General features: G+C 32.7%; 1 long non-coding RNA gene across 1 annotated transcript; it reads left to right on the top strand.

The window, feature by feature from the left end:
• Positions 1-855: 855 nt before the first annotated feature.
• On the top strand, positions 856-7,225 carry LOC120074065. The gene is made up of 3 exons (XR_005480878.1): positions 856-1,209; positions 1,377-1,456; positions 6,451-7,225. It is a non-coding gene; the product is annotated as an uncharacterized LOC120074065 (long non-coding RNA).
• Positions 7,226-23,446: the final 16,221 nt, after the last annotated feature.

The raw sequence follows: 23,446 nt of genomic DNA, 5'->3' as shown, positions 1-23,446 counted from the left end.
AAATAACACTCTAGATGGATGAGAGAAGGTTAGTTTATGGCAAAGCCCAATTTATGTGCGACATCAACCTTAACCAAGGTCGACCCTAGTCAAATAGTTAATAGGACATGTCCCACGCATGTTCCGGTTCAAAGTATCGCCCTAAGACCAAAATGGACTTTACCTGATACCTGCCATAACCAAACATAGGTTATATGATTATCCTAAAATGACTTCAAAATCCTAATAGAACAATCTAGGCCAATCACCTCTATAAATACATCATTATAACTTCAAACGAGATAACTAGAATGCCACTCTCAAACTCCTTAGCTTCCAAACTGTTTCATTATTTGACTTAAATATTAGAGTGTGTGTGGAAGCACTACACTGATCTATAGGTTTTTTTTTTTTACATGCCACATTCTTTTCTCCTTTAAACAAATTCACAATTAGTATCACATGGAAGGTGGCCAGATACATTTTCTATTCAAATTTTGGAATTAACATTCTTTTGATTTTAGTTTTTTTTAGATACTTTGCAAGAGTTATGTTTAGATTCATATATTGATTATTTAATGTATTGTGTGGTAGTCCTTTTTCTAAAACCATTTTGCGATTATGACATAATAACCCTTTAATGGGATCTGTTTAGACATGTTGGTGCCTCAAATTCGAATTTTTGTCGTACGTTTGGTTTGTGATAAGATATAAGAGTTTGGAAACAAGTAATTCAAATAATAGGATATTGAAAAATCTAAAAAAGCACCAAAAAGGAAATTAAAAAAATAAAATAAAAGTGTTCTTTTCAAGATTTTCACTTCCAAAATTATAAGTTCAACCACAATTCGAATTTATATATATATATATTTTTGGGATAAATTTGTCAAACAAAAGTTTAATATGAAGATAACAAACAAATCTCCCGATGGCGTCATTTTAAAAATCGAGCTAGGTTGAATGTCATTTTGACCAAACGATGAATATGATGATTACAGGATTCCAAATTTCTTCTTCTTCTTCGTTCTTAAAAACCCTAATCTCCATTCCCTTATTGGAGCTTTCTATTCTGTAATGTATTCTCCGATTCGAAGCCATGTCTGACTCTAAATCGCCGCCGCCGATTTGGTCCATAGTAACTCGATCCGTTTGGTTTTACAATCTGGAGTGTTGAGTTCGAGCTGATGGGGTCCATCATAGACGACTTGCCGCCGATTTGGTGATCCACTGGTATTTGTGTCGTTTAGAGATTTAGTCTATAGCTGAAGATTTTCATTTTAATAGTTCATCCTGTACACATCATTTCTATCAATTCATTTTAGTTTATGAACTCATGATTGCCCTCCTGAGGGACAATTTGCATTCAATTTGGCTGATATTTTTTTTCAACTACCCAGGTACTCCTAAATCTGTTGATCGATCACTGATTGGATGTTGATAGGATAGTGGAGGTTGTGAGATTATAGGTCATATCAAGGTATTGGATTTAATGTGCATAGTTAGGGCATTGGTGTTGTACCCTGGTTTCTTAAATTCAACGTTTACTATTTTTTTTCCCTTGAGTTAGAATATGGTATTTGGTGAGCTAAAGGTGAGGGAAGTGTTAGGTTACCAAAATACAGAAAATATATGAAAACAACAAAGAATATTGCAATATCAAGAAGAAAACACAATATTAATAGCCTTTCGATAGAGTTATGTCTCTACCACAACCAATTCAATAAGGACTGAGTTACCAAAATGATCCCACTCCTAAGGTGTCCAACTTCCTTTATTTATAACCAAAGCACCACTAACTAATTACCACTATACCCTCACCACTATCCTACTAATATCCCCAAAATATCCCTAGTTCTGGATTACAGTATCCTAAATTCTGGAGACTGGCAAAGTTTGGTGAGAGGCTCTCAATTGCAAAAGTTTATGAGTGTTAGAATGAGAAGAAGGGCACTGGTTTGTGAAGGGCAGTTGCATTGTGAGAGCCGGGCCTGTAATTTTTTGGCATTTAGGACGAGGGCCATGTAAGGGAGGGCTGTTATGGAGGAGCGTTTGTGAGAGGAGCCATGTTATCTTTTTTCTGCATTTTTGGGCTTGAACATTCTCTGTTGAGCATTTAGGAGAGATGGGGAGCTCCCAAATCACCTTTGTTCCTTGTTGATTAATAAATTGTTGGCGTAGGCTTAACATTTAGGTCTATGCATTTGTCAACTCTCTTTCTCAGAGTTCTCTTGATTTTCTGTTAGCCCTTCCAGTCTCCTTAGTCATTCTTTCCTTCAATGTATTATTCATGATAACAGATACTGAATGTGCATAAATAACTTTCAAGGAAGAAGTTTAAAGAATTTGGTTTCTAGAGGAAGTTTGTTGCTGTTGGCATACAAAAATTGGATCTAAAGCACTACTGGTAGAAAAAAAGAGATTTTTTTGGATAAGAAATGATTTCATTGGTTGAGTGAAATATCCAAAGATATACAAAAGGACCTATCCAAGGGTATACAAAGATGCTTCCAATTTGAAATAAGAAAAGAGAAACCATGATTCTTAATTGTTTGTATATCTTTACACCAAAAAAGGGCGATTGTAATGTTTAACTCTAAAACCTCCATGGAAGAATTGGTGTTGTCTTGAAAAATCCTTGCATTTCTTTCTTCCCAAACCTTCCACAAAAATGCTGAGATGATGCTTGTCCAGATACGTTCTTTGTCAGCCTTAAAAGTATGATCATTAAACAAAGAATTAATCCAAGGGATAGAATCTTAAGGGACAGCTGGAGACCAATGAAAAACTTGTGTGACTTCCGACCAAATATTGGCCACAAATGGGCAATTGATGAATAGATGGCTGTGTGATTCATGGCTATTTGACATGGGCAGCACCATGATGGAGAGAGACAGCTCCAAGGACATCGTTTTTGGAGCCTATCCATGGTGTTGGGACATGTATATGTAATTTCCCATAAAAGGAACTCGATTCCTTTATGGTCTTTAATTTTCCAGACACGCATGAATATGTCTTGTGAACTCCATGGTTGATCCTCAAGGAGGTGTGTGTATAGGGATTTTGTTGAGAAGACTCCACTTTTATAAGGATTCCAGGACCATGTATCAGGGGCTTTTGTCAAAGCAACATTGGGAATGTGGTTTGTAAGCTCTGCCCATTCGATAATTTCATCATCTTTGAAGTTCCTCCTGAAATTCAGTGACCAAAAACCATTACTGTTGTTCCATACATTGTTGATGGATGCTTCCCTGGAATTGGCAATGGCATATAATTTAGGGAAAGCTCAACAGAAGGGGCTGTTACCGTATCATGGATCGGTCCAAAATGCAGTAGAAGCACCATATTTGAGCTTGCAGAGGACATTGTGGTAAATCAGATCTCTTTGCTTCAAAATGTACTCCCATTTGAGAAGATGGTCAACACTGTTCTCTGTTACTGGCCTAGAGTAAATTGCGAAAGACCTGTTCAATTTTATCCACCATAATAGAAGGTGCCTGATAGAGGGACAATAATATAGGCAGATTGATATTGGTTAATGTGGCATTCAATAGGTGAGACGACCACCTTTTGATAGGAAATTATGTTGCCAAGCTTGTAGTTTCTTCCCACTCTTATCCAAAATGGGCTCCCAAAATGAAATGGATAAAGGTTTGCCATGCAGGGGAAGACCCGAATAAAATGCTGTTCATGTACCCACTTTGCATTCATATTTGTTAGCAATGTATTCCACCCATGCCACATCATCGTGAATTCCCAAGAATTCCGATTAATGTCTATTAAGGCCGAGACCGAAGGCATGTTCGAAGAAGTTAATCAAATTGATAAGGTTATCAATCTCTTCCTCCTTGTTGACTGAAACAAGGATTGTATCATCCGTGAATAATAGATGATTGATGTTGATGAAGTTCAAATCATCTTTATATCCTCTAATGTAACTGGAATTTGCCGCTAATGTTAAATTTTTTCCAAGAGAGTCCATGACCATAATGAAAAGGAATGGTGAGAGACGGTCACCTTGTCCAAGTCCTCTCGATGCTTTGAATTTTCCACAGGGTTTGCCATTGCTAATGATAGAAAAGTTGGTGGAAGAAACACAACCTCTAATTCAGTTGCGCCAGTGGTGTCCAAAGCCTTTAATTCTCATCATTTTGTTTAGAAAGTCCTAATCTATTTTATCAAATGCTTTTTCAACGTCAAGCTTAATAACCACTCCTTGGATTCTTCGCCTGTGCCATTCCTCAATAATTTCATTGGCAATGAGAGACGAGTCAATGATTTGTCTTCCTTCCACCAAGGCGGATTGGTAATTCATGATGGTTGAGGGCAACACTTTCTTGAGTCTATTTGAAAGAACTCGAGCAATGATCTTGTATAGACAAGTGGTGAGGCTAATAAGTCTGTAGTTTCCCACTTTCCTAGCATCGATTTCTTGGGGATAAGGGAAATTAATGCTCATTGACATTGGAGTTGATGATGCCCTTTTGAAAAAAAGTCTTGCAACACCCTAAGAAGATCAGGCTTAAGGATGTTCCAGGATCTTTTAAAGAACTCAGTAGTATAACCATCCTGTTTGGGAGACTTATTAGACCCCAAAGCCTAAGCCTAACCGCCAGCCAAATTTCCTCTTCTGTGAAAGGAGTCTCAAGCATGCTGCTCTGTTCAGTGCTGATGGGAGACCAATCAATAGGCTTTGGCAGGAACCTTGTTCCAGAATCCTTTGTGAAGAGCTTTTTTGTAGAATGAGATGAAAGCAGCTTCAATCTCATGGTCTTGGAGCAAACTGATATTCTGTTCACTAAGCACTTCTGTAATGCAACTCTTCCTCTTTTTGGCAGCAGCATATTTGTGGAAGAAGTTGGCGTTTTCATCCCCATTAATAAGCCAATTACCCTTGCACTTTTGCCTCCATCAATTTTCCTCGAGCATTTATAGTTAAGAGTTCCTCTCTGGATCTTTCATCTAAAATCGATGCAAATTAATGGACTCTTCCATGATACCAAACTTAGCATCTCTATCAATGATGGACAGTTCCTGTAAAAGAACATTTTTCCTAGTCCCATTGTTCCCGAAAGTGTTGTGGTTCCACTCCTTGATAGCAGATTTCAGACCCTTCAATTTCATGGTGAAATCGTGGTCAGGCCAACCATTGAGGGGGATATTCCACCAGTCATCAACAAAGGAGAGGAAACCCTTGTGGGAGAGCCACATGTTTTCAAATCTGAATGGGGTGGGTCCCCATTTTTGTTAGCCAAGAGTTTTGTATTGCATGTTTTTCACAACCCCCTCAGTATGTTCTTAATATATCTAGCATCTTTTACATAGAAAATTTAAATTGTTGTACCTTAACGAGACTAATGGAACCTTTGGCATAAGGCATCTGCAATTAGACATGGTTGCAATTCTTTTGGATTGCTATTGAAACAACCTTCTCAAGAAACTAGGAGAACCTCCTGATTTTATATCCCAAAATCGAATAGTTTTTCTTATCCATTCTAGCCTATCCCCTCAAGTTAGAAATGATACGAGGGTTAAACTTCAGGATTTTTTCAACTTTCTAGAATGCTATTAGTGTAGTGAGGGGGAAAACAAGAACACCGCACCTCAATTAAAAATGATTCTCAACTCTAGGTTGAAGGGGAAGTCTCAGACCTAAGACTCTCTTGGGTACATGGTATTTTTCCCCCCTCTCCTTTAATGTAATTGTAGACCAAGCAATTTACAAGAACTAGAAGACAGTCGAATGAACTAAGCAATCTAATCATGCGAAGGTTCCTAGAACTAAGGCACCATTTGATACTGAGTTCAATTCAATTTTCTATTTTTGAAATTTAGGCTTGTTTTCTCATCATTCCTTTACCATAGTTTTTATTTTTTTAAAAAATGAAACATATGAATTCTGAGTCAAATTCCAAAACCAAAAATAAGTTTTTAAATGCTACTTTTTATAATTCTCAAAACATGACTTAGATTTTGAAAATAGTAGAAAGTAGATAAAAAAAAAATCAAAGAAACTCTAAGCTTAATTCTCAAATACCAAAAATCAAATAATTATTAAATAGAGTTTGAGCAATTAGTTTTGCCTCTCTAGATTCTTCGTCATTCTTTTTAATAGAAACAACATTCTGTATATTAGACAATTTAGGCCCCGTTTGGTAACCATTTCGTTTTTTTGTTTTTGTTTTTGAAAATTAAGCCTATTTCCTCTCCATTTCTTACCATGATTTGCATTGTTATCAAGTAGAATAATTGAATTCTTAACCAAATTCCAAAAACAAAAACAAGTATCAGTGTATATGCTTTCCAGAACACCAAGTTTACTGCTGGAAATGATCTGTAAATTGATTCTACTCTAATATACTGGCAACTCTGAAGTCCTTTGAGTTGATTTCATTCAACTGTAATTTGGGTTTCGAATTTACAGACTAGTTTTTTGTGATATGTTTTAAGAAAAATATTTGAATGACTCTGCAGGCCGCCTAGCTTTCTGGTTATGAAAGTCTACACAGGGATGTTGACTATAGCCTGAAAGATTGTTTCTCATTTTTCAGCACCCTTCTAGGGAGCAGAGTCATATTCGAAGAGAAGCGACGGAGGCTATTTGGGCTAACAGAGATTCTTAAGGTAGTTTTTCCCCTTTTGTTTTGGAAGAGTATTTATATTTAACATGGCAGGTTTGATGCAGAGAAATCCATTCTGCTCTACTCCCAGATGGTGTTACAAGTAGAGGTAGATGTGAATTCACGTCTTCCTCAGCTTATTCTTTTTAAAAAGTCATTTTGGTTAAAATACCATTCCGTACCTTGGTTTTTGTTTCTTAATTTCAGTCCATAAATTTCCAAAATGTCCAGAATTTAGTTTATGTACTTTTGACAAATTTTAAAATTAGTCTGTACTATTAGTTTATTGCTAATTTTTTTCCAAACAAAAATGTATATTAACACTCGATCTATAAATTTTAGAAACATATTCACATTGTTATAAAAATTATTCTTATTATTTAACAAATTTCAATAATATTTAGCTTCAAACTATTAATAAGGTCAAATTTTAAGATTTATCGACAGTATGACTAAATTTGGACATTTAAGATTATAGAGGAAGGGACCTAAATTGTGTTTTAACCAATAATTTTTGTTTATTTGCATCCAATTGTTGGAGCTTCTTGTTCAATCTGTGCCTAGAGGAAACCCTTTGTATTGACACATTTTTTTTTTAATATAATGGTAGTTGAAGAAGTTTTTCTTGTCCTGGTAGCTTTCCCATGTGTTGATTTTATGCCTTCAGTTCTCGTATATCTCTCTCTTTTAATGAGAGAGTTCTTCTCTAATAGAAAAGAAAAAGAATGACTGTGTGATGTTTCATCTCATATCTAGAGTATAGTTAGGTTGTGGATGGTAAATTATCTACGTTACTGCTAGTTAATGATTGTTTCAGGCTTCGGTTTGATTGTGTTTTATGACATTCTTTTGTCTCATTCTAAAGCTTATTGTGCCTTTTTGATATTATTGAATGAAGGTATTATTTTCAGGCTCATGGTTATTATTTCACAAGTTCCTTCCTTTGTCTCGGTTCTCCTATATTTTATCGAGGATCATTGGTTCTTTTACGTTGTGTATGCGAACATGAATGTAGCTCGCCAATTATCGACATATATTTCTTTTGTTGAAGTCATTTGTACCATTCTCTCCATACTTAATGGATTCTACAAGGATAGGTGTAGTTCAAGATGAACTCAAATATTTTTCTTTGTTTATTTATCGGTTTTTCTTTTTGGACTATGAATACAAGGTCAGATATCAATCTGTCACTTCTGTAATGGGTCCTATGTTTTAGGATAAGCATAAAAGTGAGTTGTTATTGGTCCTACCCCTTGTCTTTTGATTGCTCTCACTAGTTGAATCCTCCATTATTGGGAAATATATTTCACAGATACAAGTGAAATGATTTATCTTATGGTCTAATCCAACATATGGAGATGAGCAACCTGATTTTCCTTTTTACAATATTTGAGAAGATTTTGTGCCCTGTGCTTAGTGAATTAAATTTTAGTCTTGGTCTTAAACTCAAATGATAGGTGAAATGAATATTAAATTTTAGTTATGGAAATGTGTTTGAAGTACTAAGATGACAATAATGTTTTAGTATCACACAAATTTATATAATTTAAAAAAAAATGTAATTTGAATATCCATTGATCAGCATTAGCTACATTATGATGATCATTAATCAATTATTAAGAGTGATTAATTACATTGTGACGGTCACAATCTAATAATTTATTCTCTTGCTCTCCGTCCCATTGTCCCAGTTGTCTATCCTTTATAAAGTCTTTAAACTTAAATAATTGGAAGAAGCATGTACTTAAATAATGGTGATAAGCATATTATTGGCTCAAATCTCTTGTTTTAATTTTTGACGTCTCTCCTTCCTACAATAATTTGCAGAGAACCCTACAAAAATCTATATTTGGGCAATTATCAGAATTTATATTATTCAATTATTTTCCATTATTTAGTTTTTGTTTTAATAATGTATAATTTACATATTCCAGCTATCTTTCAGTGTGCCATCTCTTTATTATTATTATTATTATTTTAATAATTTCATCAAGATCTTCCTCTCTCCAAATCTATGTCAAATAACTTCTTATTCAAGAAAAAGCTCCTTTTTTTTTAAGAGAAAAAATAGCGTAGAAAAATAGAATCTCTGAAAACATAATACCTATACATTTGGATGTATTGAATTACAATTTTTTTTTTTTAAAGATAAAAAAAAAAAGAAGAAGGTAAGTATGTGAAAACCCAAAATAATAGAAAAAGGAAAAAAAGAAGGAAGGGAAAAAGAAAGAAAGATTGTGGGACATGAAGCCATGCTGTGTAATTTGTTTGGTTGCTCTGGAAATGGGAAACAAAAAAGGCAATTGGAGTTGTGAGCTTAAAAACATCCATGTGCATCTTTGGACCACCTTGTCATTTTTATTTGGTCCCCTAACCCCACTTTCCTTTCCTTTTTTCTTTGCTTCAATAACTCGATATGGAGACCCTACTCCTCGCGAGAGCTTCCACTCCACTTGCCTTCCCTGCCTCGAGAATAGCTTCAATTCAACACACAACAAGACTTTTAACTGTGTTGTAACACTTTTCAAAGCTTTTCTCCATACTCACCTACATTTTCTTAGTACCCTTAACCTAACTTACTTGTTATTATATAGATTTATCATAAATGGTAATAGTTTGATCTCAATCATTACCAACTTCTATCTATTTTGTGATGCATAAGGCTTTATTACCATGATGGAGGTGGAAGGAATCAATCCGTAAAAAGAAAATTTAGTTGAAGTTAGGGATGATAATGATGCAAAGCAGCAGTAGAAATGTGGATGTCGTCTGTTTATCTATTTAATGGAGGTGGAACCGAAGCATAAAGAAAACTAGTTCAAGGCAGGGCTGACAACGATGTAAGGTGCGGGTGAGGACAACTGGACAAGGATGCCTTCCACTTCCCCACCCTAATGCGGATTGGAGAGTGGTGATCCTAGTTTTATCTTATATATTATTTTACTTCATTGTTAATATATATATATATATATATGATAATGTCCTATTAATTATTTTAATACTTATTTTAAGTTAGATTAAAATAGATTTAAGAAGGGAGTGAAAACTTAAAAAAAATCTAATGACTTTGACTGGCGGTTGAGCGACTAAAGCAATAGTAGGTAAGAAGTAGAAGATGAAGATTAAAGAATGAAGTTGATGATGAACAAGGCTGTAAATCATGATTTAGATAGTGAGATAGAAGAGAAGAATGAAGATTTAATTACGATTCCGGATTTTTCTTTTAACTTTTTATGTTTTTATCATTTTTAATTTATTTTGTTTTGGATTACTTGATTTAAGTAGACTTTTATGTTTGGGAGTGATTTTAAAATGATTAAAATTACTTTTGTCATTTTTAAAATCACCGTGGAACATGTTTAATCCTTCGAAATTAATTTTGATGATATGAAAATTATATTTAAAAGTGTAAATAGAAAACTAATTTTTTGAGTAATTAAAAGTATGTTTTTGAGTGATTTTAAAATGAAAAAAAATAGATGATTTAAAAATCATTCTGAAACACACATTTAAATAAAATGGATTGTGGATTGGGTTTTTTTAAGTGGTTGAGCTTAAATTTGAAAAAAAAAATCGACTGTATCCCCTTTACGTATCTAAAAATAAAAGAATTTAAAAAATCATATATTTCAAATCACATATCTGGCCATATCTATATTTGATACGTATTTGATACCAATTCTATACACAATTAGAAGTATCTGTGCTTCCTAGTTTCCAAAGTATTTCTCTTCAACCAACTTATTTCATAAACACATTTTTCCAAAAATTATTTTGAGTAATTGTTAAACAATATTTTTTTTCGAAATTAAGCATTAGAAAAGTTAAACCAAATACACCCAAACCTTCTAATGAATCACATTTAATTTACAAGTATATATCTCTTGGTGAAAATTGAGTTTTAAAAGAAAATTGACTTTTGAGAATCCCACATTGGTTAAGTTGGGGAATGCACTCTTCTTTTTATACTCCCATGTTGGACCTTGGGTTTGGCCCTTAAGGATAGCTATGTTTTGGAGGGAGTGAGGAAATAGATCAATGTGGTGAGAAAAATGTGTCTTTTTAATAAAAATTATCATTTTATTATTATTATTATTTTCTAAAATTTAAGTTAAGCGGAGTTGGTCACAGTCGCTGGTCTTCCCCGCATCGACTTCCATGCACACGTTCTGTGGTTGGACGCGATTCTCTCATTCGGTAGTTTCACGTTGCAGTTGGGTTTTGAGGTTTATAAAAGGTGCAACTCTCAGCACCTTTTTGCATCAAATCACTCATTCTTTTCTCTTCACGACGGAATTTCTCCTAATCAACTCCAATTTGTTTTTTCGTTCTTTCGAGCAAATCAGCTTGAAGGTGTGAGTTCTCGGTCGGTAATTGTTCATTTTCAATCAAGTTTTTTTTGGGTTATTTTATCCTGGAGACGACGTGGCAGTATCTTGACCTACTTACATACTTGGGCAAAGCCTCAAAACGTCTTAATGAGAGCGAGATCCGCGACTCAGCCTGTAACGAGCTTCTGTTTTGTAGGTTCCGTTCTTTACCCGATCGTCATTTCCTGACTGTTTGCTACTATCCCGTTTCACTATCAGAGGGTTGCCGTTTCCAACAGTTTTAAGACGATTCATTTGCCAATTCTGTAATGACCCTCACAAGTAACAATGACATTATGACATCCGATATCAACCATCCATTCCGGTTCGAAGGAGCAACTTCAAACGGTGGAAGCAAAAGATACCTAAGATATCCATGAATGAATTTGATAAATGCGAATATTCTAGTCAGGCTAAAATTACTAAAACTCTGCATAAATCTTTACTTAGGATTTCTGAGCCTCTAGATTTAACCCATTCTGATTTATGTGAATTTGATGGCATATTGACTAGGAACAGTAAAAAATATTTTATTACTTTTATTGATGACTGCTCTGATTTTACTTTTGTATATTTGCTGAAAAAAAAAAAGATACGTTTGATACCTTCAAATTGTTTGTGTTTGAAGTAAACAATTAGTTTAATAGAAAGGTTAAAAGACTTCAAAGTGATAGGGAAACTAAGTAAGATTCAGACAGCTTTAAGGAGTTCTTTAACTCACATGGAATAATACACGAAAATACTGCACCTTACTCTCCTGAAAAGAACGGAAAAGTCAAAAGGAAAAATAAAACTTTAGCTGAGTTAGTAGTTGCTAGTTTACTTAGTTCAGGAGCTGCGTCTTATTAGTGGAGTGAAATCATCCTTACCATGTGTTATGTCCTAAACAGAATCCCAAAGTCTAAAAACACGACTTCACCTTACGAAATCCTCAAGAATAAAAAAACCAAACCTGTTATATTTTAAAACATGGGGTTCTCTAGAATATTTAAGGATTACAGAACCTAAAAGAAGAAAGCTAGCTAGTAGAGCCTATGAGTGTGTTTCTATAGGTTATGCCATAAATAGTAAAGCCTATAGGTTATATGATCTAGTAAACCAAGTTATCATTGAGTCAAATGATGCTGACTTCTTTGAGGATAAATTTCCTTTTAAATCGAGTAATAGTGAGGGCCCGGGATCCAGTAGTCTAACCCTAGTTAGAAATCCTACCTTTACAGAGGAAACCGACCCAGAACCTAGAAGAAGCAAAAGAGCTAGAACCGCCAAGGATTTCAGGGATGACTTCCAAACCTATAATGTAGAAGAAGATCGCAAAGATCTAAAATCTACTTTGTCCTTAGTAGATACTAACTTATGGCAAGAAGCCATAAATGATGAGATTGACTCTCTTAAGTCAAATAGGACTTGGCACTTAGTAGATCTACCCCTAGGTTGCAAGGCAATAGGGTGAAAATGGATCTTAAGGAAGAAACTTAGACCTAATGGAACAGTTGACAAGTTTAAAGCTTGGTTAGTGGTAAAAGGCTTTAGACAAAGAGAAAACACAGACTTCTTTGAATATAGACTTCTTTGACACCTTCTCCTTGTCACTAGAATTACCTCAATCCGTGTCTTATTCTCTCTCGCTGTCTTTTATAACTTCGCAGTACATCAGATGGATGTAAAGATCGCCTTCCTAAACGGTGAACTTGAAGAAGAGATTTACATGAAACAACTTGAGGGTTTTGTAGTCCATGGTCAAGAAAATAAGGTTTATAAACTAGACAAATCTCTCTAAGGTTTGAAACAAGTTCCTAATCTTGCATGAAAAATTTGATAACCTAATCCTATCTAAAGGTTTCAAGATTAATAAAAGTGATAAATGCATCTACCATAAGGTTGAAAATGATCTTTGCATTATCCTGGGTCTGTATGTAAATGATTTGTTAATATTTGGACCAAACTTGCATGTCATAAATGATGTGAAATCTACGTTGAGTGCAAACTTCGACATGAAAGACTTAGGAGAAGCAAGTGTAATCTTAGGCATAAAAGTGACTAGGTTTGAAAAATGGAATTTCTTTGGATCAATCTCATTATGTAGAAAAGGTTTTAAAGAAATATAATTACTTTGAATGTAAACTAACACGTATACCTTATGACCCTAATGTTAAGTTGTTCAAGAATACCGGTGATAGTGTTAATCAATCTAAGTATGCGAGCATCATAGGCAGTCTAAGATACGCTGCTGACTGCACTAGAATTGACATAGCTTATGCTGTAGGATTACTTTGTAGGTTTACAAGCAGACCTAGTAAAAAGCATTGGAATGCTATAAAAAAGGGTTATGAGATACTTGAAGAAAACCCAAAACCTAGGATTACATTATCAGAAGTTTCCCGCTGTCCTGGAAGGGTTTAACGATGCTGGTTGGAACTTCCTCTCGGATGATTCAAAGACTACAAGTGGCTATATCTTTAATATAACAAGCGAAACTGTCTCTTGGAAGTCCAAGAAACGGACTATTTTAACCCAATCTACGATGGAATAAAAAATGGTAACACTAGTGTCAGCTAATGAAGAAACAGATTGGCTTAGAAGTCTACTATCAGAGATACCCTTATGGAAAAAGCAAGTACCAGCCATATTGACCATTGCGATAGTACTGTAGCAATCGTATAAGTTAAGAACCGTTATTACAATAGAAAGAGATGACAAATACGTCGTAAGTACAGTACCATTAGAGAGTTTTTCACTACTGATGCAGTTAGAATGGATCATATATGGACTGATAAAAATTTGGCAGATCCTTTGACGAAAGTGAAGGAACTCTGTTTATAGAGGACCTTTGAGCGGAAGCGGATCGTCCAAATCCCATTGTGAATGAACTCATACAGAACAAATTATGCATCAAACTTAAATTACAACGTGCTTTTGAAATAAAAACAAAGGTTGAGAGATTATACCTTTGAAGAGTCGTTCTTCAAGTAAATCCCTCGAACGAACTCGTTCACGAACGCAGCGAATAAGTCTCAAACTCCCTCGAACAATCAACAAGCAGCAACTCAATCCTCGAACCAACCAGACACTACCATTGGGATACCTTGGTATTCTCGGTGTGAGAATCCAGGAGTGGTGGGCTCTGGCTAATTTTGGTTAGAGGGAAAGTTTGGTGTGGAGGAGGAAGATGATCGTGTAGGGAATAACACTATCGTGTAAACGAATGAGTCTATCACATAGACTTCCTACTCGATCGTTTAGATAATGAGGCTTTCGTATAGGCTCTGAAGAATTGTGTTCTAAGACTTTCTTACTCGATCGTTAATCGCGCTTTTTGTTCACTACACTTTGGAATAATTAAAATAATTTTATTTATCCTAATTTGCCATAAAACTAAATAACTACCCACTAAGGGTGGTTATGGAGAAAAAGAAGTTAATTATCAAATAATTAATAAATATAAATAAATATGATAACTAACTTATCATATTATATTTATAACCTATAGTTTTAATATTGCATCATATACAATATATAAACTATAGTTCTTTTTTTCTATTTTATGACATTTAATATAAATCATATTTATATTAAATTTAATAACTATGAATCTCATTCATAGAAAATATATTTGAATCATAATCAAATATTTGTTCCTCCAATTAAACAATAATGTATCAAATACACTATAAAAATTATATCATATATAATTGAATTAATTGAATTATATCATATATAATCAAATTCCCTCTTATTAATTTGAACATTTCAAATTAACCAAAAAACCGATTCTCAACTAAATCCATTGAGCTACCAAGGGGACCTTATAGACCTATAGCTTGAAGATCCAATGGTACATGAATAACTGACTACATTCTTTAATCACATTATCCACCATTTCTTAATTGTCAGACACTTTACTAAAGATCGACAGCTGCACTCTTTGCACTACAGATATATTTTTGTGCCCATTGGATATAACCAATCAACAAAATGATGACCTTTCACAAATCGCTCGTAAGTATAGCTGGACCAATTTACCATTTTGCCCTTGTAGTTACATCTAACTCCTTAAGTACCACTGATCCCTTGATCCCTCTAATGAATAATAGATCATAGTCCCACTATGACTAAATCCCTCTCAGGCCAAGAGAGGGTGTGGTGCCATATTGTTCAAGTCTCGGAATCAGCCCTTAAGGGAGGAATTTATCTACTTATCCCTTCTTAGGGGAATGAGTGAATTTTATCTTGTGTATCTGAGTTCCCAGCTCCCCAATCAGACGAATTCCTAAAATGGTAGGCTTGTTGAGTCGACGATCTGGCTGCTCTCACCCATGCAAATCAAAGGACCGCCCTTATAGGCAGGAGTTCACAACTCACTCAGGATTAAGGTTATGTTGTCTATGGTCTTCCTAGTGAAATGAAAGTCTCAATTTTGAACGATGTTATATAACGAGACTAAACATTTCATGATCTGATCTTATACAAACTTCTTTGTATAGAATATCCCCGCTCGCATGTCTAATATATTGATCAGGATCAGATCATTTGTAGCACTTTACAACATTTGTAACACCTACAAAGTGGGTCATACTCGTAGTGTCAGTAGGATAAAGTATCCATCCTTATCCATATACTACAGACCATTTAGGTTATCATTTAAACACGATCCACTTGTATGTCTCCACATACATGTTTAAGTTACAACGATAACCATGGATCTTAGTTTATTGGTTTGTGGTTAACGAAACTAAAATATCATATATTTCATAGACAATGTGAATAAAATATCATATATTATAAATAACAGAATGTTTGTTCATACAGGTGTTTACAAACTATAGGACCCTGCGAGATTTAGGGCATCAAACCCAACAGAAAGGACTGGCCAGAGATAAGGTTTTCAAAACCTCAGAAAGGATGAGACTTATGCCTATAGAAAGATGAATCACTGATCACAAGTGATATATAATGAATCATGCTAAAATAAACACATAGTTCCATTCCTATGACTTAGAGTCTGAGCATGATATTCTGAAGCATAAGAGAGGTTGAACTCAGTTCTTAATGAGATCTATACTTGATATCAAGTGGGGTACCGAGCTATATGAGTACTTTTGATAGACTCACCTATGTGAATGTGGAAGTGGGGTTCGTTTCCTATAGAGGTTTTTAGGTAAACTCTCTAGAGCATTCACTAAACCAGGATACATGTGCTAGGCCTTAAAGCAGGGGCTGTTGAACTACACCCTAATGGCACTGTGTGTGAGATGTTGTCAAAGATAGAGCTCAAAACCAAGGGTTACTCTAGTATATTCTGAATCATCTACACTACGTAAAGGTTCAAGTTGTAAGACACCTTTATTGCACAATGTTGTATAGACTGAAACTGCTCGATGGAAAATGTTTTTCTTATGTTTTTTAAATTTTCAAGTGGGGGATTGTTGGTGAAAATTGAGTTTTAAAAGAAAATTGCCTTTTGAGAATCCCACATTGGTTAAGTTGTGGAATGCACTCTCCTTTTTATACTTCCATGTTGGACCTTGGGTTTGGGCCCCAAGGGTACCCATGTTTTAGAGGGAGTGAGGAGACCCACCAATGTGGTTTGATGGAAATCCTACGTGTACCGTCGTCAGGATGGATGTGGCGAGGAGAGTGTGTGTCTTTTTATTATTATTTTTAAAATTTTTTTAATTAAGCAGAGTTGGACTCAGCCGTTGGTCTTCCGCCCGTGTCGACTGCCGCATGCACGTTCTGTGCCTTGACGTGATTCCCTTCTCTAACAGTTTTGGGTTTCGAGGCTTATAAAAGGCACAACTCTTAGCACTTATTTGCATCATATAATTCATTCTCTTCTCTTCACAACGAAATTTCTCCCAATCCACTCCATTTTTTTTCGTTCTTTCGAGCAAATCAATTTGAAGGTGTGAGTTCCCGGTCGGTAATGATGCAATTTCGATCGAGATTTTTTTTGGTTGTTTTATCCTGGGACGACATGGCAGTATCCTTGACCTGCTTACACACTTGGGCAGAGCCGCGAAACGTCTTAAAAGACCGAGATCTGCGACTCAGCCTGTAACGAACTTCTATTTTGCAGGTTCCGTTCTTTGCCCGACTGCCATTTTCTGACCGTTCGCTACTGTCCCATTTCACCATCAGAGGGTTGCCGTTTCCAACAATATCCATCATTGTTAACTAATTAGTTTAGTAGAATGAAACTTTACCTTTTCTGAAAAAGATTTTCTAATAGAAATTTAGACAAAAAGAACTTTCATCTTCAGGAGTTTCGAGATCCGCAACTCAGTCTGTAACGAGCTTCTGTTTTACAGGTTCCGTTCTTTGCCTAACTGTCATTTTCTGACCGTTCGCTACTGTCCCATTTTACCATCAGAGGGTTGCTATTTCCAACAATATCCATCATAATTAACTAATTAGTTTAGTAGAGTGCAACTTTACGTTTTTTGAAAAAGATCTTCTAATAGAAATTAAGTAGTGTAGCGCGACAAAAAGAACTTTTCAGAAGTTTTGTGATTGTTTAGGTATAAATTAAAAAGAAAAAAAAAATCCTTTTTTGTGAATTTTGTAAATTTTAAACATCTTTCAATAGTTTTTTCTCTCAATAAATTACTTATTTTTAGAGATAATTAGACATATCTAGTTGGTGAAATAAATTTGTTTAATAACAATTTTAGGATTTAATATTTGTATGCATACACCATTTTTTTTAAGTACAATTCAGAATAGGAGAATTCAAACCACAAATTTCGTGGTTTCTAGCACATTTAGATACCAATTGAATTAGGTTCGATTTGACATGTACATACCCATTTAGTTTATCAACGTGTTTTTTCACCATTAAAGAGTAGTTATATATTAATACATTAAAATATCATATATTTAGAAAAGTAAAAATAATAAGATTCGAACTATCTTATGATTAATAAGAGCTATGCAACAAAAATCGTAGTGTATATGTGTGTGTGTGTATATATATATAAAAGCTTACTTGGATACCACATTAGCTTTAATCAGAACTAATTAATTTACAGCTTTCGAGGTTAACTTTTTTTTTTTTGTTTATTGTAATTATTTAACTTCAAATTTAAGATTAGTTCGACAAAATTATATTAATAAAATACTAAAACATATAAATGAGGTATGACAAGTCATCTTCATATAATCTATTTTTTATAAATATTATTACAAATCACATCATAGTTGACATTTAGTTTATGCTCCTCGAGAGGCCAATACTTCAGGCCCATGAATCAGTGTGGAATGAATGTTATAAGAATAATATCTCCAAAAAAAATTAGAAAATACAAAACTTTCTATATTGAAGAGAATCTGAGTCTAACAAATCTACGTTGTCTCATTAATTAAGACAATTTTACTCATTTTAACGCCTGAGTTTCACGGATAATTATCTCTCAAGATAGAATATATTACATTTCTTATGCAAGCAACCGTTCGTCCATTAAACTCGACAAACCGTGCTTTCTGGAAATAAACCGAATTTCAAAATTTTTATAAAAAGTAAGAAAGTTCCATAGGAACAAAGTGCTCATGGAAAAGTTTTTTTAACGCAATTTGAAGAATATGCATATTTATAGACTATTCACGGATATTTAAATAATCATATCTCTCTTTTAAGTTGGTTAATTATGAAAAAGGATATTCATTTATGAAACAATATAACTTTATACAAACGGTAAGAAACTATTTATTCCAACAATGAACTCACTCAAAATCGAACCTAATGATTAGGTGACATTCTAGAGTGCTAAATTCATGCAATTTATATTTTTTATTTTTTGTTTTGGTTGCAAGGGAAAATATTAAATAAAAGAAAAGATGTCTTGATAGACAATTCCTATATATACAAAAGCATGAAAGTTGTCATTGGAAAAGAAAAAAATGTGTATCAAAGGAGAAGGAGATAGAATGGAGCTATGGCTTTCCTAGGCTTAGACTACCTCTACATTTTTCATCCCTTTTAAAGGTGTTCTCTCTCATCAAAATCTTAAGGAAATAAAGTAACACTCAAAGTCAAGGCCTCAATCCTATACCATTTTTTTCATCTATTTATTGTTATTTTTGCATCCACTATACATTTTAGACTAGGCTTCTTTAAATTTCATATCAAACATTATACAAATCTTTTAAAATTTAACAATCAAAATTTAATTATATTTTTTCTTTTTCTCGTTAAGTTCAACCATTACTAAGGTGGAGACTGAAATTCAACTAAACTACACTTGAATTGACGCAAAATTTAAGTATCTAATATCTTATTATTAATATCGAAAAATAAGATCATATAAAACGAAAAGTTTATCTCCTCAAAAGTAAAAGTAGATAGAAGAGATGCCATAGAGGTTAGACCACGACCAACTTGCACATGTCAACATCAAACACTCCTAACTTCCAACCCTTAACCTAAATTCAACTAAATACAACTAAAATCTTAGCCCTTCAAATGTTTTTTTTTTTTTTAAAAAAAAAGAAATTATTTTTTTTTAAAAAAATGAGAAATTGATAACTCTTAATGGACCAAGTGAGCTTTGGTTCAAAGAGTTTCGACCTTGGTATTCTGACATTTAATATAGTACTACAATAAAATTGTTATAGAGCATGACAATTGTTGAGTCATATGACATTATATTTGAAAAAAAAGTATAACAATTACCTTCATACAATAAATATATCTTAGTAACTCTTTTTTCCACCTAACAATAAATCTTCAATTATTTTTTACCCTATGCTACATTCAAATTATTTACGAATGAAATTATTAAAAAACCATAATTTTTATGCATTTGTAAGGTTCTAAATGATAAATTTTATAAGTTAATATTTTGAGAAACTCATTTCCTTGGAGATATGTCATCAAATTTAATGGCAACAAATTCAAATTTGTATTAAATTAGAAGGAGATTGATATATATGAAAAAAAATTAATTTTGGATAGCACGTCAATGACATAGTTGGGAAAAAAAATAATTAGATATCTATTTGTCTACTCTACAATAAAAACATCCCTCTATAATTTTTTTTTAAAAAAATTATACTCATTTCCATCCCTTGATTTAAGTTTATTAATGTTTTAGTTCAGTTTTTTCTAAAGAATATAATGGGGAATATTGAAAGTACAATCTAACGCGATTGAGTTATGCTTATTTTAACTTTTTAATTTGAATATTCTATAATCTTTCATAAAAAAAATAAAAATAAAGATAAAATATGATACATATATATAATAACCTAATTAGTATTTTACAAATCAAATATATGATATATCATATATATGTGTAGTTCAACTCTAGAAAAAGTCATAAGAATTTTAAACAAAGTTTGTACTAGTCGTCATTTTACATGTCAATTAAAATAACGCTTTAAATTCTTATCTAAATTCACATTATTATTGATGTAACTATGAATTAATTATATGAACCGTCATTTAATAATTTGATTTCTTGAATCGTTCATATAGAATGGTTGTAGTTTTTTAGAATATGGCTAGCAAATATATATATATATATATATTTTAAAAAACAAGTTGGTTGGTATTTAGATAACTTTCCACTTTAAACTAAAAAAGTAAATGATTTTACATGGTAAATCACAAATAAATGATTTTAATGAGTCTAATTTAAAATCAATTTTACCAAATACCAAAAAAAAAACTGTTAATTTTTTTCTATAATTTCAAACGATTTTCCTGATTTTATTACAATATCCAAACTTATTATTCCTAAATATATAATTATTATATAATGATTAATCAAACTCGTCAAATCAAGTTCCACAATAAATTTTTCAACCAATTTTCTTTTTTCATCAGCTAATAATTCATTTTTCAATATGATAAAAAGAAAAATTAATGTTTGGTAGATTTAGGTAATACTTATAATTCATTATCAAGTTGTTTTAAATCCAATCGATAATTATGAACTTTAATTAATATTTAATACAGCTTACTGACAATGGGAAAATACAATTATGTGTCTTACAATTTACAAACAAAATTTCAAGGTAATGTAATAATCAATTGAAATCTATAGTAATTAACAAAATCCATTTAGTAATGCAATAGAGATGGAATTAAATATAATTAAGGACTCATTCAAAGTTGAAGCTACTCCATCTATTATTTTTATACAATAAGTTATATATATATATAATCAGAACTTAAAATAGTAGCCACCTAACTTATGGTATATGATCTTCTAATCAAATTTTATAGGAAATTTGTAGGGATGGTCCCCATTTAAGGTTCCACTCGAAATTTGGTTTCACTTTAAAAAATATTCGAAGTTTGGCCTTCTACTTATGTCAGTTGCGTGTGAAAGTACCGTTTATCCCTAAAATGTGTGTGAGGCCAGACGCAATCCAGATTTCTCGCTCATTCCTCATGTTTCTTCATCTTGTTCCTTTCGCTCCTTCATGTCGTTCCCCAATTCAGGTTGCTTTCCATTTTTCCCTTAATTTTCCCTTTTGAATTCTTCCTCTCACTTCTTTCTCATCAATTTTGTAGTTTTTTCCTTTAAGTTTTTCCTTCATTTGAATTCTCACTCTCGCTTCTTCTGATTCACGCTCCAACTTACATCTTAGATTCGAGAAGAAGAAGAAGATGTCGACATAAACAGAAGAAATCACCGAAAAAGGAGGGCAACTGAAGAAAATAGGGTGAGAAGGAAATCTTGCCAGAAAAACGAAAGAAAAGAAAAAAAGAGCGACATAAACATAAATCGTCGAAAAAGAAAAAAGAGAAATTGTTGAAAAACAAATGACGTCATATATAGAAGAAATCACTAGGAAAGAAAAAAAGGGGAAAAAAAGAAAAAAGGCAGAAAAAGGGAAAAAAAAAGAAAAAATCTGCAAAAGAGAGAAGGAAGCGGGAAGAGGGAAGAAGGGTTAAAGTGATAAATTCACATGGTGATGACATCAGCAGAAGACAAAAAATTGAGCCAATTGAAAAGTGAGGTCAAATTTCTAGATGATCCCTAAATAGGGGCCATCGGTACCAATTTCCCAAATTTTATCGCACCATCTCAACCTTGATTGCACCTATTTTATTAATGATCACCAATTGAATTTGAATCGACAGATGACTATAGCTCATTTCCAAAGCGATCACTTTCATGCCAAAGGTTCTAAGGATCGTAAGAGTTCGTTTTTGTCTAGAAGGATTGAAAATACCCGCTTCTCTACATATAAACTTTGTGATGAAACTAAGATCCCATTGGGATTGAATTGAGAAAAAAAGTAAAAATTCGTTTTTATTTAAACCTTTTTTTTATAAAAATAAATTAAAATATATTTAAAAAGTATTTTGATTGGTTGTCAAATACTCCAATTTCTTTAAAAAATAACTTCTTTTTAAAATTAAATACTTAAAAATATATTCCAAATACATCATAAATTTTATGTTACAAGCTAGCAACATTTCTAAAAGAGCGTTGCAAGCTTGTTGAAAAATGTCGCTAAATATGTTCCACTAATTGAGCTTCAACAACATGTCTTGTGACTTTTTTTCATTGTTGAAGGTTTATTGTGATAGTTTTCTTGTTCTATTTGTTGTAGTGAATTTTATAAAGGAACAAGAAAGTCATGGTGAACATAACATATTAAATTTATATAATATAAATTTCGTGGTTGAAGGTCTATTTTGAACATAAACTCTCTTGACATTTTACTTTTGAAACCATCTAAAATGTATCATATTAATAGAGATAAGTTTAGATACAATATCTATTCGATGATATATACTTAAATTTAAGATCATATAGATATTAATGTTGACATAAATTTAAGACCTTTTTACCCTCTTTGTTAGAAGACGAGTCAATTCCAATCTTGTATTTATTATAATTATTTTTAAAAAAAACCAGTTAATTGATTAAACTAAGAGAAATTATTTTAAATGACAAAACTTCTGAAAATATTTACAAATAATAACAAAACATCACAGTCTATCTACGATAGTCTATTGCGGCCTATCGTAGATAGACGGTGATATTTTGCTATATTTGTAAATATTTTGGTTCATTTTTCTATATTTGAAAATAATCCTTAAACTAATGGTAGAAAATTACAAAAAATAATAATAATAATAATAATAAAATAAAATCGATATATTTTGATAAATAATATGATTTACCTTTCTTAAAACAAAAAAAATTACTTTGTTTAATTTTGAAAATATTTTGTAAAAAAAAAGTAGGACAATAAAAAAAGAAAGAGCTCATAAATAGAAAGAAAATTTTAGAAAATGAGAAGCCAAAAAGCAAATGAAGATGGTGAGTTTAGATTTAAGTGATAGGTTATAAGAGCAACAAATATAACAAATCAAATATAGACTGGAGTTGTTAAATTGTTTAACCCAAAAGTCAAACACCTCTCAAGATATTTTGATTGGGCTTTTCAATAGAAAATAGAACATCAAATTGAATTGTAAAGTTAAACTACATTATAAAAGACAGTTGTAGTTTAGTA

This window comes from Benincasa hispida, chromosome 3, assembly GCF_009727055.1.
Source record: "Benincasa hispida cultivar B227 chromosome 3, ASM972705v1, whole genome shotgun sequence".
Classification (NCBI taxonomy): domain Eukaryota; kingdom Viridiplantae; phylum Streptophyta; class Magnoliopsida; order Cucurbitales; family Cucurbitaceae; genus Benincasa; species Benincasa hispida.
Note: the sequence above shows the minus strand (reverse complement) of the source record. Positions and strands in the feature narration are given on the sequence as shown.